The 15,119-nt window shown below is 42.9% G+C and overlaps 1 non-coding gene across 1 annotated transcript; it reads right to left on the bottom strand.

Moving 5' to 3' along the window:
* Positions 1–7,746: 7,746 nt before the first annotated feature.
* TRNAT-AGU (transfer RNA threonine (anticodon AGU)) lies at positions 7,747–7,820 on the bottom strand. Its single transcript has one exon. It is a non-coding gene; the product is annotated as a tRNA-Thr (tRNA).
* Positions 7,821–15,119: the final 7,299 nt, after the last annotated feature.

Below are 15,119 nucleotides of genomic sequence, written 5' to 3'. Positions count from 1 at the left end.
GGTGACACGTTACCTCAAAAATGCATTTCTCCAACTTGGCATATAACATGTTTTGTCTTAGCTTGCACAACACAAACCTGACATGATCCCTATGCTCTGAGAGGATGGCTGAGAAGATTAGTATATTATCCAAATATACCAGGACAAATTTGCCTAAAACCTCTCTGAACACCTAATTGATGAGCTCCTGAAAGACGGCCGGGGTGTTACACAACCCGAAGGGCATCACCAGGTACTCGTAATGCCCATCGGGTGTGTTAAAGGCCGTCTTCCATTCATCGCCCTCTCTGATCCGTACCAGGTTGTATGCACCCCGCAAATCCAACTTTGAGGAAATCTTAGCAATGGTGACCTGAGTAAATAAATCATCTATCAAAGGCAATGGATAGCGATTTTTTACTGTGATTTTATTCAGGCCCCGATAATCAATGCACGGCCGAAGGCCTCCGTCTTTTTTCTTTACAAAAAAGAAACCTGCACCAGCAGGCGACCGGGAAGGGCGAATGAACCCTTTAGCTAAGTTTTCATGGATATATTCCTGCATGGCCAACTTTTCGGGCCCAGATAAATTGTAGAGATGACCTCTAGGGGGCATACAACCAGACCGGAGATCAATAGGACAATCGAAAGGGCGGTGTGGAGGAAGTTTATCAGCCGATTTAGGACAAAACACGTCTGCAAACTCAGAATACTGATCTGGCAATCCTTCCACGTGAATCTTGGTCTCACCCAAGGTTACCTTCGCTAAACAATGATGAAAACACTGGGAAGACCAGTGGCCCAGTTAATCTGAGGTGAGTGAAGTTGTAACCAAGGCATGCCAAGAATGATCGTGGAGGTTGTCATACGTAACACAAAAAAAACCTAATTTTCCCTATGCAACACCCCGATAGTGACCCCCACTTCTGGAGTCTGTGACAGAGGACTGTTACCCTGCAGAGGGGAATCATCTACTGCAGTAACCTGTATCTGTGGTTTTACCGGGGTGACTGGAATACCCAACTTTTTTGCAAATTCAAAATCCATAAAATTAGCCACTGAGCCCGAGTCAATGAAGGCTTCAGTGACCTCAGATCTATCTTCCCATGAAATAGTACAGGGAAGAAGCAAACGTTTATCATCTACGTTTATATATCCCTATAACCTTCAGATGTTTTGGGTCTGAATTATGTGCTTTTAGGAAATGCATTGCAACAGGGCTTTTCTCTTCTTTATCGATATTATTAATATGTTCTTGTATCCTCGTTTTAAGACTTCAATAGGTTTTTCCAATATTTTATAATCATTTTATCACAGCTACATCGCAATTGGTAAATTACCCTCTCAGACGTGCATGAGATATAGTCATTAGTAAAACATTCCTCAGTTCTATCAAAATTATGGAAGGTTTTTCCTCTCTGAACATCGGGGCAAACATCACACGTACCGCAGCGGTGCATACCCTTAGTTAATTTATTCTTCCAATGATTTTTGTGCCTAAATCTAAATTCACTGATTACCAAAAGGTCATTTAAATTTGCACATCTTTTTGCTGCCATATGTGGATAGCTGCACACAATGTCCCTTAGGAGGGGGTCTCTGCCAAGTAAATGACATTTTTTTCTCAGTATTTCTCAGAGCTTATGAAAGTGAGCCCCATAAGTAGTAATCATTCTCACACAATCAGGTGGTTGTTGGAAAAGATGTGGGTTCTTTCCCTCTTTTTTAGGTTTTTTTGGGGGCTAATAATTCCTCTCTGCTTATTTTAGAGGCTTTTAAGTAGGCCTCATTGATCTTTAATACAGGATATCCTCATGCTGCCAGCATGCCTTTCAGCTCCTCTGCCTTCCTCTAAAAATCGTCATTTTTACTGCAGTTCCTGCATAAACGCATGAACTAGCCCGCGTTGGTACCGTCCACTTTTGTGAGGGATGGTGAGAGCTGGTTGCTGACAGCAGAGTGTTGCCCGCAGTTTCTTTACGGTAGGTTTTTGTAATGAGTTTATAACCCTCTTTGCAAATCTTGAGATCCAAAAAGGGGGTCTCTTTTTGATCATAGGTGAAGGTTAGAAAGATTTTATTCATTTGTGACAAAATCATGCAGCTCATTACTTGTAACCCGCCACAGAACCAGTATATCATCCACAAATCTCAGCCATAGCACGACATGCTCCCGGTAATGGTCCGATGAAGGACAGAGGTCCGACACGCGTTAGATAGGCGTGGAGTTGGGCTTCACTGTGTGGATACCATCATTCTCGGGGTGAGCATTTATTTTTTATGTGCTGCAATGTGTTTATTTATGTATTGATGGTGTGCATTGGTCTGTATTATGCCACCTTGGCCTGCTGCAGCCCAGACTGTATACCTGTTTACATTGTGCATTATGAGGGACTGCCCCTCTTACCCTGACTATTGATTATGTATTTTACATGTCAGAATTGCCCGCACTCTGGTTTGCCCAACTACTGCGATTGCTTTTAATTGTTTTTATTAGCATATTCCTTAAATAAAGATTACTATTTATTGTTCATGGAGCTGGATTGGTTCTGACTTTATTATGTCTTGGACGTCTTTTTGCTTTTCGTATGCTCCCGTAATCACTCATGACTCTAACCACCGTCTCCTCCCAGAAACCCAGGTGAAGGCACGTGTAGGCCGGAGAGCATGCTGCACCCATGGTCACTCCTCTTTTTAGTGATAATTTTCTCCCTTGAATTCAAAGTAATTGTTGTCCAAAATGAGCTTCATTAGATTAACAATAAATTCACTGTGATAAGTTTGTGCCCCAAATTTCCTCTCTAGGTAAAAGCTAACTGCCTCCAAACCTTTTTTTATTTGCGATTGTTGTGAATAAAGATTCCACATCTAATCCAACCAAAAACTAGTTATCCACAACGTATACACCCTCCAGGTTGGCAAGTACATGTTTAGTATCCATTGCAAAGGAGGGCAGGCTTTGCACAATGTCCTTGATCCTCTAACGGACCATTATCCCCTGAGATGATTGGTCGTTCCGGAGGATTTTTTAAATTCTTGTAAGTTTTTGGTAATATACAGAAAGTGTTTTTTTAATGGAAGGGAATGGGTTTGTGACTCATTGTATTTGCATATGGCCTTAATAAAAGTATTGCATGATTCTAATTTATATGAGGCTCCCTATATCTGTGTGTAAGGAACTCACCTGTCAGCGGTTCTTGCGCCGGCGGCTCAGATAGTGGAGCGCGGCCGTGAGCTTCCTCCTCCGGCGGCATCCCTGGCACCCCTGCTGCGGTGACCAGGAGTGCGCGCTTGCCTAGTGTCCCTGGGCGCGTGCGTGGCTCAGAGCCGCTCTTATACGCTCCAACGTCAATGAATTTAGTGTCAGCTTACACTCTGATTGATTGCTGTGGGTTGGGGCCTGCCCTGGGCGGGCTTTACAGTATTTAAACCCGTCTCACATCACTCGCTGCCCGTGATAGCAATCAGTACGCTGGTCTGCTGGGCACTTTGTCACTCTGTGATATAATTATTATTGTATTTCAATGTGTATATTAATGTGACTGCCTGATTGACTTTAGTTTTGACCTCAGCCTTACTGACCACTCTCTCGCCTAGTCCTATTGTACCTCAGCCATCTGATTACCTGTGTATGACCCCAGCCTGTTAACGACATAGCCTTTGTCTCAGCCTATTGTACCGCAGCCATCTGATATTCCGTGTATGACCTTAGCCTGATATTGACCTAGCCTTTGTCTCAGCCTTCTGTACCATAGTTATCTGATCTCGTGTGTATGACCCTAGCTTATGTTTTTGACTATGATTAATCTGAGCCTCAGTATATACGCCTCGTACCTAGCGTGATATGATCACGGACAGATATTATACTTATGGAGGAGTTGCACTGTCAGGTAATGCTCCTCACAGGGGCTGTGAACCAACTCTCTCAAACAGTAGCTTCTCAGCAGGAACAGCTGAATCAGTTGGCTAATGCACCACCACGTGCTGAGGCTTCTGCAGCTCATAACGAGCAACCTGCGCCTCCTCCTGCTCCTTATACACCTATGAAGCCAAAAATGCCTCTTCCTGAGAAATTCTCAGGCTCTCGGTCAACCTTTAGCAATTTTATGAATAGTTGCTTGACTTATTTTGAAGTTCGGCCTAGGTCCTCAGGGTCAGAATCTCAAAAAGTCTCATTTATCAAATCTCTGTTGCAGGGAGAAGCACAGACTTGGGCTTATGGCCTACCTCCCGAAGATGAAGTACTATCTACTGTAAACAATTTCTTCAAAGCTATGTCTGTGATATATTCTGACCCCGATATAACCGCCATAACGGCAGTTCGTAAATAAAGAGATTTACGGCAGGGTCGTCGTACAGCTGAGGAGTACACAGCCGAATTTAGGCGGTGGTCAGTTTCTACCAATTGGGGTCAGGCAGCGTTATTGGATCAATTTCTATTTGGTCTCTCTGATTCTATCAATTATATATTGGTTAGTCACCCTGATCCCAAAACCCTAGAAGACGCTATAACATTGGCAATATGTGTTGACAGGCGGGTGAGACAGCGACGTCAGGGCACAGCTCAGTCACTCCCACTGGCGTCTCTTCCCTCTGGCAGTCATGTTTCTCCTTCGGGAGAGGAGCCGATGCAGATAGGCTTCTCCAAACTGTCTCCTTCGAAGAAACTTAGTAGGCGCAATGAAGGTTTATGTCTCTATTGTGGGGTCAAGGGGCACATAGCAAAAGACTGTCCTTCAAAGATAAAGCCAGAAAACTCCAGCGCCTAAATGAGGCCAGGGAACCTCACTTGGGCGATCTGATTCTTCCCCTGAAAATTTAAAAATTGTTACCGGTAACACTACATTACATAGCCAAGTTATATCATTGTCAGGCGTTTATTGATTCTGGAGCAGCGGGTAATTTCCTTGACTCCTCATTTGCTTCGAAGCTCGGTAGTCCCACTTTATCTATGCAGGACAAGATCTTTGTTACCGCTATTGATGACTCCCCTCTTCAGGCAAATCAACCTGTTTCGATCACGCCTGAAGTTTCTCTGCAGGTTGGAGCACTGCATCTCGAAAAACTGCAGCTCTACCTGCTTAGAATGCCTTCTAGCCAGCTGGTTCTGGGTCTTCCTTGGTTGAAATTACACAATCCACATATGGATTGGTGTACTGGTCAATTGACTAAGTGGTCTCCTTTTGTATGAAAAACGGTCAAAAAACTACTTCCTGTTCAAACCACCAAATTAAAAATTGAAAAATTACCCTCTTGTTATCAAGAATACTCTGATGTATTTTCTCCACAGTCTGCTGATAAGCACCCTCTTCACATGTCTTATGACTGCCCTATAGATCTGTTGCCCGGTACGATGCCTCCTCGAGGGCATTTGTACAATCTTTCTGGCCCAGAAACTCTGGCCATGAAAGATTACATTAAAGAAAATTTAAACGAAGGGTTTATCCATCCTTCTTCTTCTCCTGCTGGAGCTGGCTTGTTTTTTGTACAGAAGAAGGATGGAGGGTTAAGTCCTTGTATAGACTATAGGGGTCAGAACAAAATCACCATTAAAAAATAAATATCCCTTGCCACTCATTGACGATTTATTCACTCAATTTTCTGGGGCATGGATTTTCACCAAGCTAGATTTAAGAGGGGCTTATAATCTAGTCAGAATACGTCAGGGAGATGAGTGGAAGACAGCTTTTAATACTTAAGATGGCCACTATGAGTATCTGGTCATGCCTTTTGGCCTCTGTAATGCCCCATGAGTCTTCCAGGATCTAGTAAATGACATTTTCAGAGACTTTTTAGGCAAATTTGTTGTAGTATATCTTGACGATATTCTAATTTACTCTGTCTCATTATCTGAGCACCGAAGTCATGTAAAGTCAGTCTAACAGAAATTAAGAGAAAATTCATTGTATGCTAAAATTGAGAAATGTATTTTTGAGGACACCCAGGTTCCATTCCTGGGATACATAATCTCGGATACTGGTCTCTCTATGGATCTGACCACAGTTTTGGATTGGTCACAGCCCAGGGGTCTAAAATCTCTCTAGTGATTCCTGGACTTTGCCAATTTTTACCGAAAATTCATTAAGAATTTCTCCTCACTGGGGGCCCCTCTGACAGATCTGACCAAGAAAGATGCGGATCCATCCAATTGGTCTCCTAAGGCTTGTGACGCCTTTTTGGCACTCAAGGATGACTTTTGTTCCATGCAAGTCTTGGTACAGCCTAATGTCCTGTTACCTTTTTTTGTTGAGGTTGATGCCTCTGAGATTGGTGTGGGAGCAGTTCTCTCCCAATACTCTGGCCAACCTGAACATTTTCATCCCTGTGCTTTCTTTTCTAGGAAATTCTCCTCTGCAGAAAAGAATTATGATATAAGGAATAGGGAACTGCTGGCAGTAAAGATGGCATTTGAGGAATTGAGACACTGGCGTTGGAGGGTGCTAAGCATCCCGTTACGGTCTATACTGATCACAAGAATATGGAGTATATTGAAGGAGCTAAGAGACTCAATCCCAGACAGGCACGGTGGGCGCTGTTCTTCTCTCATTTTAACTTCGTTATAATGTATAAAGGTGCCAAAAACGTGAAAGCTGATGCTCTCTCCCGATGTTTTGAACCAGAAACGTATCAATCAGTGCCTCCAGAATCCATAATACCAAGACATTGTGTGGTTACGGCTACCAGTACTGCTCTTTTTCCAGACCTCTCTGAGACTTTAATGCCTTTTCAGGAGAACTGCCCTCGGGAAAAACTTCCTGATGTTTTGTTTGTACCAATTCACCTTCAGTTGCTGGTTCTTGAGCAATTTCATGATTCAAAATTATCAGGCCATCTGGGTGAAACCAAAACCTATGATTTGCTGTCACGTCATGTTTGGTGGCCGTCCTTAAGGAAGGACTGCAGGGCCTTTGTCACTGCCTGTGCAATCTGTGCCCGAAGTAAAGTGTCCTGATATGCCCCTAGGGGTAATCTCTTACCATTACCCATCCCTCAAAAGCCATGGACTCATCTGTCTATGGATGTTATTGTTGATCTGCCCCGTTTGGAAGATAATACTGTAATTTGACTGATAGTGGACAGATTCAGTAAGATGGCGCATTTTGTTCCTTTGTGTAGATTACCTTCCGCTAAAGTTTTAGCAGACTTGTTCGTCAAGCATTTTTTTCATCTACATGGAATCCCCGAAAATATTGTGTCACAAAGGGGAGTGCAATTTGTCTATCAATATTGGCATGCTTTCTGCACCAGACTTGGCATTTCTCTCTCTTTTTCCTCGGGATTTCACCCTGAGACTAATGGGCAGACTGAGAGGACCAACCAGACGCTTGAGCAGTACCTGTGTAACCCTTGGTGTGTGTGTCTGTTGCAAATGCAAAGAAAAAAGAGTGGTGTGCCACAATAACCAATAACTGTATATTTCATGTAGGTGCTGTGGCTTACTAATTAAGTTTTATACAATGTTTCTTATTGTAGAAGCAGCAATTTTACTTGAAGAAGTTTTGGCTAGGCAAGTGCGGGTTAAGCTCCCATCCATGTTGAGCATAGCATCCCAAAAGACTTGTTAGTGACCTTTACCTATTGTCAGAGATGGAAGGTAGTACATCAAACCAAACTGATAAGAAAATGTCTTTGTTCAGATGTGGTGGAAACAGTGGGCATAGCGAATGCAAGTTTCCTGTGAGCAAATATGGGTGAAGCTCTAAGACGTGATTCCGAAAATCTGGGATGTAAACAGCAGGCAATGACTTGGTGATAATAAGATGAGCAAAGGCACTGCTGAGAGTTGAACTCAGGATCTCCTGTTTACTAGACAGGCACTTTAACCAACTAAGCCACAGCACCCACATGCTGCAATACAGTTATTGGTTATTGTGGCACACCACTCTTTTTTCTTTGCATTTGCATTCTCAGTTTTTTAACATTTTTTTTCAATAGTTTTTCAGGCCTACTTTTCCCTGCCTAAGAGTATACACATAGTCCACCTAAAAGGGAATGGAAAACTTTTAGGACAAAATTGTTGAAAAGAATGTTGTGCAACTTCCAAAATATGATAACCTTGGAGGGAGATGCTCAACGAACAGTAATTAATGCTAAATTGCCCACACCAGTATCGCTGAAACAAATTATCGAGGTATTGGAAGACATATATGGAGATCCTACAGACCTGCATTTGTGGAGAAAGAGATTTGTTGATAGAATTCAGAAGGATAACGAAAATATTCCTAAGTTCGCCAATGCCTTACAAGAAATAATGAGTGGATTACAGATAAAAGAGGAAAAGGAAAGAGGACAAAGTATCACAGATTCTGCTGTGTGGCTGAGAGATCAGTTTATATGGGGATTAAGGAGCAACTTTATTAAAAGATTCTTAAAACAGAAAGTAGAATATCATCCAAGTTTGAATTTCCAGAAACTTCAAAGCTTAGCTATCAAGCTCAGTCAGGAGGAAGAAGCCAATCAGCTGGGAACACTGCAACAAAACACCACTATGATTACTCATAAGAATTCAGCAGTTGAAGTCAAAATCAATAATACTGAGGGGGAATTCAGAGAAGTAAAAACAACACTCAAAGAACTAAGTGAAGAGTTGACCAAAGTGAAACTATACATGGAGAAAAATGGATTCAAAAGAGATTATCCAAGGTGGAGATATAGAAACACAGAGGAATCTGGATGTTGGATCTGTCACCATAGTGGCCATATTGCTAGAGACTGTGCACGAAGCTTTCAGAGAAAATTAAAGAATGCTGCAGTGGTAGCCCGCATGGCAGGACAAGACAAGAAGGCCTCAGAGAAATGGAAGGATAATGCATTAAAGAGGAAAAATAAGGTCATCACACCCAAAGTTCTAGGAACTGTTAAATGGTTTCATGTGCGAAATGGCTATGGATTTATAAATCGGAATGACACCAAAGAAGATGTGTTTGTGCACTGGTCAGCCATTAGGAAGAACAACCCCAGGCATTATCTTCACAGTCTAAGACATGGAGAATCAGTTGAATTTGACATTGTGAAAGGAAGGAAAGGAACAGAGGCCGCTAATTTAACTGGTCCTGGTGGTACTCCAGTTCAAGGTAGCAAGGATGCAAGATGTTGGATTCCATATAAGCCTCGGGGAAACTATGGTGATTATCACTTGAAGAGCTTCTTGTACAGCAAGAAACAAGGAGGAGCAACAAACCCTGTACAACCTACTTTATATGAAGAATTTAGACAGAGGTGTGATCAGGATTCATCTGTTCCTCAACCAGGAAGAACAACAAGTGATACTGGAAGCTTTCTGGAAGCTGGAACTAATGAAGGAAAGAAAAATAAGACTCCAGAGGAACTTATTATTCATGCTCAGGGTAGAGCACCAGAAGATTTAGGCAATGAGAAGGCTGAAGAAAGTAGTTGGATAAATAAAGAAATACCAGGACCTAGTCAGAAAGTAATGATTAATGACTTCTTAGTAGGAGATGAAGTATTACAACATAGAACAGATACTTTTCAAAGAAAGGAAGTGGAATCGTATTGGCAACCGATGCCACAACCTCAACGGCTCAAGCGTTCTAAACGGACACAGTGTTCATTGGAAACCATTCAGCTTACAAATGTCAAGGTAGCTCAAGACAAAGAGTTTGAGAAGTCAGAGAAGGGAGAGCAAAGGTGCTCTACACAAACACCACTAGACTACGACTCACGATGGAAAAATACTCAACATTCCCCGCTTCCTGAACAGTTCGGATTATATATAGACACTGTGACTTGGTTAAAAGAAAAATTGTAGGGACTACAATTTGAAAAAAAGGGGGTGAATGTAACCCTGTGTGTGTCATTGCAACAGACACACACACCAAGGGTTACAGATGCATTGACTTTTTGTGGAAAGTGCTGCTGTAAAGGGAGCCTGCAGGTGCCGCCAGGGGGAGCCCATGAGCAGGAAAGAGGAGAGAGAAGCTGGGCATGTGCAGGGAGGAAGTAAGAGTTGAGTTTTTACAGTTGAAGGCTAGTGAGGGGGAGGAGCCAAGTAGCCGTGGAGACTGAGCTGATGAGGCAGCAATAGTTTTTTTTGTGTCAGGATACTATACTGTACTGCAGCAAGAAATACACTTGATTTGTGAGGAAATAGAGGAGAGACACAAGAAGAGACCAGCCATTGGTGAGACAGTCTGAGCAAGGCAGAGCCACAGACAAGTGAACCCTTACTGAAAACTAAACTAAGGAAGAGAAAGAGAGCTGCAGACATTACAGTAGAGGAGAGAGATCACTCACAACTATAGTCCAGTAAAGAGCAGCAATACTGGAGAGATAAGCCAGAAGAAAAACAGTAAGCAATAAGAAAGAAAGACAAAGAAATTAAAATGTACCTGTAACAGAGAGAGATAACAGAAAACAGCAGAGACATTACAGTGACACAGAGAACAACAGGACAGCAAAGCATACAAGAGTGAGACAGAGAAACAAGTGACAGGATTAAAGAAAAGTAGTGAAGACTGCAGTGCAGTGTCTAAAGAGATTGTGTGATAACAGCTGGCAGACAAATTACAGAGGAGACAGCAGTGCTTCTTAAATGTTAAGTGATCATTCACTATCATCAACTTCACATATTCTGTCCCATCCTGGATGTTGCTAGGTAACCGCCAGACATTTCTCTACGTTTCCTTCTGTCCTGTGCAAGAATTCAGGTCCACTTTAAAAAGACAGCGGTGAAGAAGTGTCAGATAGTGGAGCGCTGTGTGAGGAAAATTCTGGCAAGTTAATGCAAATAAACTGTATTACATATATGTTTCCTGAACTAGCCCTGATCCTAGCAGGCGGATGTATACAGAGGCCTACCTATACTCATCTGCTAAGAAGAAGTTTATGAATGTGTTTTGTCACTGAATTTTTTTATCTATATGATTTAATACAAATATTTCTTAAAAAGAACTTGATTGGTGTCTGGAGGATTTCTTTACAGTTCAAGCATTATAGAGGTGTTACACCTGCATTGTTTTGTGTCTGATTGCCAAGAATCTTGGGCTGAGTTTCTGCCATTCGCGGAATTCTCCTTCAATAACCATCGCAGCTCTTCCACTAAATTCTCACCCTTTCAGGTACTTACTGGTCAGAATCCCAAATTTTCCTCCTTGTTGACTTCACCTTCTTCTTTCCAGGCATTAGAAGATTGGTTCTCTCATATGGAGGCTATTTGGACGCAGGTTCAGTTAAAATTAAAGAAGGCAGTCTCACAACAAAAGAATTATGCTGATCAGCATCGTTCTTCAGAATTTGAGTTCCTTCCAGGAGACCTAGTCTGGGTCTCCACTCGGAACATTCCCCTGCGTCAACCTTCTACCAAGTTGGGTCCTAGGTTTATAGGACCATACCCAGTTCTTGAAAAGATTAATAAGGGTGACTGTACCACAGTCTATATGAGGAGTTAATTCTTTTCATGTCTCTTTGTTAAAACCGGCAGTTAACATCATTCAAGCTTCTACTCCCCCTGTGGAAGTTGACGGTGAGCCAGAGTATGAAATTGAAAAGATTTTAGATTGTTGCAAGATTCGTAACTCTCTGCAGTTTCTTATTGATTGGAGAGGCTATGGGCCAGAAGAGAGATCTTGGGTACCCGATCGGCGACTGCATGCAGAGGAATTGAAACGGGAATTTCATACTTTACATCCTGAGAGACCGTTCAAGGCATGTCCGGAGTCCATGCCTCAGGGGGGGGGGGGTAATGTCATGCCGGATGTTTTGCGGGCCTCCGATGTGGATAGCGGCGCAGCAGGATTCGTAATTCTCTGCAGTTACTTATCGATTGGAGAGGCTATGGGCCAGAAGAGAGATCTTGGGTACCTGTCAGCGGTTCCAGCATCGGCGGCTCAGATAGCGCGGCCGTGAGCTTCCTCCTCCGGCGGCATCCCTGGCACTCCTGCGGCGGTGATCGGGAGTGTGCGCTTCCCCTGTGTCCCTGGATGAGTGCGCATGGCTCAGAGCCGCTCTTATATGCTCCGACGTCGGAGGATTTAGTTTCAGCTGACACGCTGTCCGCTGACACTGTGATTGATTGCTGTGGGTTGGGGCTGGCCCTGGGTGGGCTTTACAGTATTTAAACCCCTGTCTCACTTTCACTAGCTGCCCGTGATAGCAATCAGTACGCTGGTCTGCTGGGCACTTTGTCACTCTGTGGTATAATTATTATTGTATTTCAATGCGACTTTATTACTCATATATTGTATATTAATGCAACTACCTGACTGACTTTAGTTTTGACCTTAGCCTTACTGACCACTCTTTTGCCTAGTCCTATTGTACCTCAGCCATCTGATAATCTGTGTATGACCCCAGCCTGTTAACGACCTAGCATTTGTCTCAGCCTATTGAACCACAGCCATCTGATATTCCGTGTACGACCTTAGCCTGATATCGACCTAGCCTTTGTCTCAGCCTTCTGTACCGTAGTTATCTGATCTCACGTGTATGTCCCTAGTTTACGTTTTTGACTACGATTAATCTGAGCCTCAGTATATATGCCTCGTACCTAGCGTGATACTGTGTATTGTTGTATGGATTCTAATTAGATGAGACTCAAAAAACCCTCCCTCTCTTCAAAGACTATAGCTGACTCAGTAGAGAACCCCACTCTGTTATTTCTGACAGCTCTGGTCTTGTTGAGCCTGAAGTTGAATGTGTCTCTCAGAATAAATCCATGCCAGGCCATTCATGTAGTTTACTTCTTCCAAGTCGCTGTGCTGTGTTTTTTTCCTCATCATTCCTTGTACAGGTAAGGAGGCTAAACTTGGTGCAGATCAGTCTGTGTGGCTCCACCCCTCAAACCTCTCAATCTGGTAACATTATATCACCTTGAATGGCAGTACAGCTAAGACCAGGACAGAGCTTATATTGATTTCCCATTGCCACTAGCATACCACACTTGCATCACCCAACCATTTCATCTTAATGAGTGTACATAAATAGGCAGGGGCAGAAAATGTATATTGATAAATAAAGGTTAACAGGGGTGGGGGGATGCCCCTTATATATTTTTTATTATTAAAAAGGAACCCGGGATATGAGACTTATGGGAGCTGCCAAATGTATTTCCTTTTAAACAATACGGTACCAGCTGCCTGGCAGTGCTGCTGATCTGTCCGGTAGTAGGGTCTAAATCACACACCTGAAACAAGCATGCAGCTAATCTTGTCAGATTGGTCATAGACATCTGATCTGAAAGCTTGTTCAGGGACTATGGCTTAAAGTATTAGAGGCAGAGGATCAGCAGGAGAGCCAGGCAATATACATTATTTGAAAAGAAGCACACATGACAGCCTCCATATCCCCCCCGCACCCACCACCACCACCACCACCACAAAAAAGCAGCTTTGATTAACACCTTTTCACTCATGTAGGCTGGTATACACAGTGAAGACTAGACTACTGTGATGACTAGGATATGGCCCATAATGCTATGTGACTAGTTTACTTTATGCCTTAACTTTTCCATCTTAAATGTACATAATTTTTCAGTCCGGTTAGGTAAACATTATCTATAGCTATGACGGTTGTTTTTTTACTTTCAGTTCCTGAAGATATGACCTAGGCAGGAGTTTAATTCAGCATTTGGGAAATGATCCCTGCATACAGGCTTCCTTCTGCCAAGTTGCTCATCAATATTTAATGTTTGGTATCTGTGTGCTGCATTTGGTGTAACAGAATATTTCTTCTTCTCATGCTATACAAATGAAAGGTGTTTCCCACAAATTTAATGAATAATAAAGAGGAGACCACCTGCTAGATACTTATTTACAAGCCCAAATGCTTCCACTCTCTTAGCCATCACTGCTGATCATATACAGTAGGTAATTTGCTTGCAGACTATGACCACATTAGAAAAGAAGTCAGACCTAGGGTTGTCTATTTTTTTTCTATATTAGATACTTGTCTTTAAAGTTGAATGTCCTTTATATTCAAACCTTTAGCAGTGTTTATTTCATGCCGTGAGCAAGGACGGATTTATACTTTTTCTGCCCTTAGACCAAATGTGGTGTGACTCCCTTTCCGTGTGCAGCAGCACCCCTCCCATTCTATGCGCAACCACCTTTTCCATATACTGTACATCCAGGTACTGCAGCCTCTCTCTTTCTTGAACAGCTTGCATGGACATTAGCTTCCCTTTTTCTTGTGTTGCTCCCCATTTGCAGCCTCCTCTTTCAAATGTATAAACTTTTTTATGACCAGCTGCCCCTTTGGGCTGGAACTGCCCAAGACTCGGGCCTTCATGGTCTTTTCAGAAATCCAGCCTTGACTAAGTAGTACTCTCTTAGGCCTAGTGCACACCAAAAACCGCTAGCAGATCCGCAAAATGCTAGCAGATTTTGAAACGCTTTTTCTTATTTTTCTGCAGCGTTTCAGCTAGCGTTTTGCGGTTTTGTGTAGCAGTTTTGGTATAGTAGATTTCATGTATTGTTACAGTAAAGCTGTTACTAAACAGCTACTGTAACAAAAAACGCCTGGCAAACCGCTCTGAAGTGCCGTTTTTCAGAGCGGTTTGCGTTTTTCCTATACTTAACATTGAGGCAGAAACGCATCCGCAATCCAAAATCTGCAGCAGCCCGGGAGTATGCGTTTCTGCAAAACGCCTCCCGCTCTGGTGTGCACCAGCCCATTGAAATACATTACCCTAGCGGATACGCACCCGCAAGCAGATCGCAAACAGCAGCGGAAACGCTCCGGTGTGCACTAGGCCTTAGGCAATATCTTTAGTGCACTTACAACACTTCATTTGAAACTAGCTGCTTGCTGTTTCAAGTCTCTGGGCCTGATTCAAAAAGCTGTGCTAACAGTTAGCACGCTGGTGAAAAGCCCTTTATCACGCCTAAACTCAGTTTAGGCATGATAAGTTTAGGTGTGATAAGTTTAGGCATGATAAGTTTCAGCACCAACTGGGTTAGCACCGCAGTGCACAGCTGATCAAAAGTTTTGCGCTAGCAAAGTCTGATGCGCTTTGCATAGAGTTTAATGGCACTGCTTTGCATGCGGGACTTTGCGCGCGATTTAAACTTATCTAAACTTATCATGCCTAAACTTAGCATGCCTAAACTTAGCACGCCTAAACTTAAACTTAGCACGCCTAAACTTAGCACGCCTAAACTGGCTTTTCACCAGCATGGTGCAATG

Source organism: Hyperolius riggenbachi, chromosome 8 (assembly GCF_040937935.1).
Source record: "Hyperolius riggenbachi isolate aHypRig1 chromosome 8, aHypRig1.pri, whole genome shotgun sequence".
Classification (NCBI taxonomy): domain Eukaryota; kingdom Metazoa; phylum Chordata; class Amphibia; order Anura; family Hyperoliidae; genus Hyperolius; species Hyperolius riggenbachi.
Note: the sequence above shows the minus strand (reverse complement) of the source record. Positions and strands in the feature narration are given on the sequence as shown.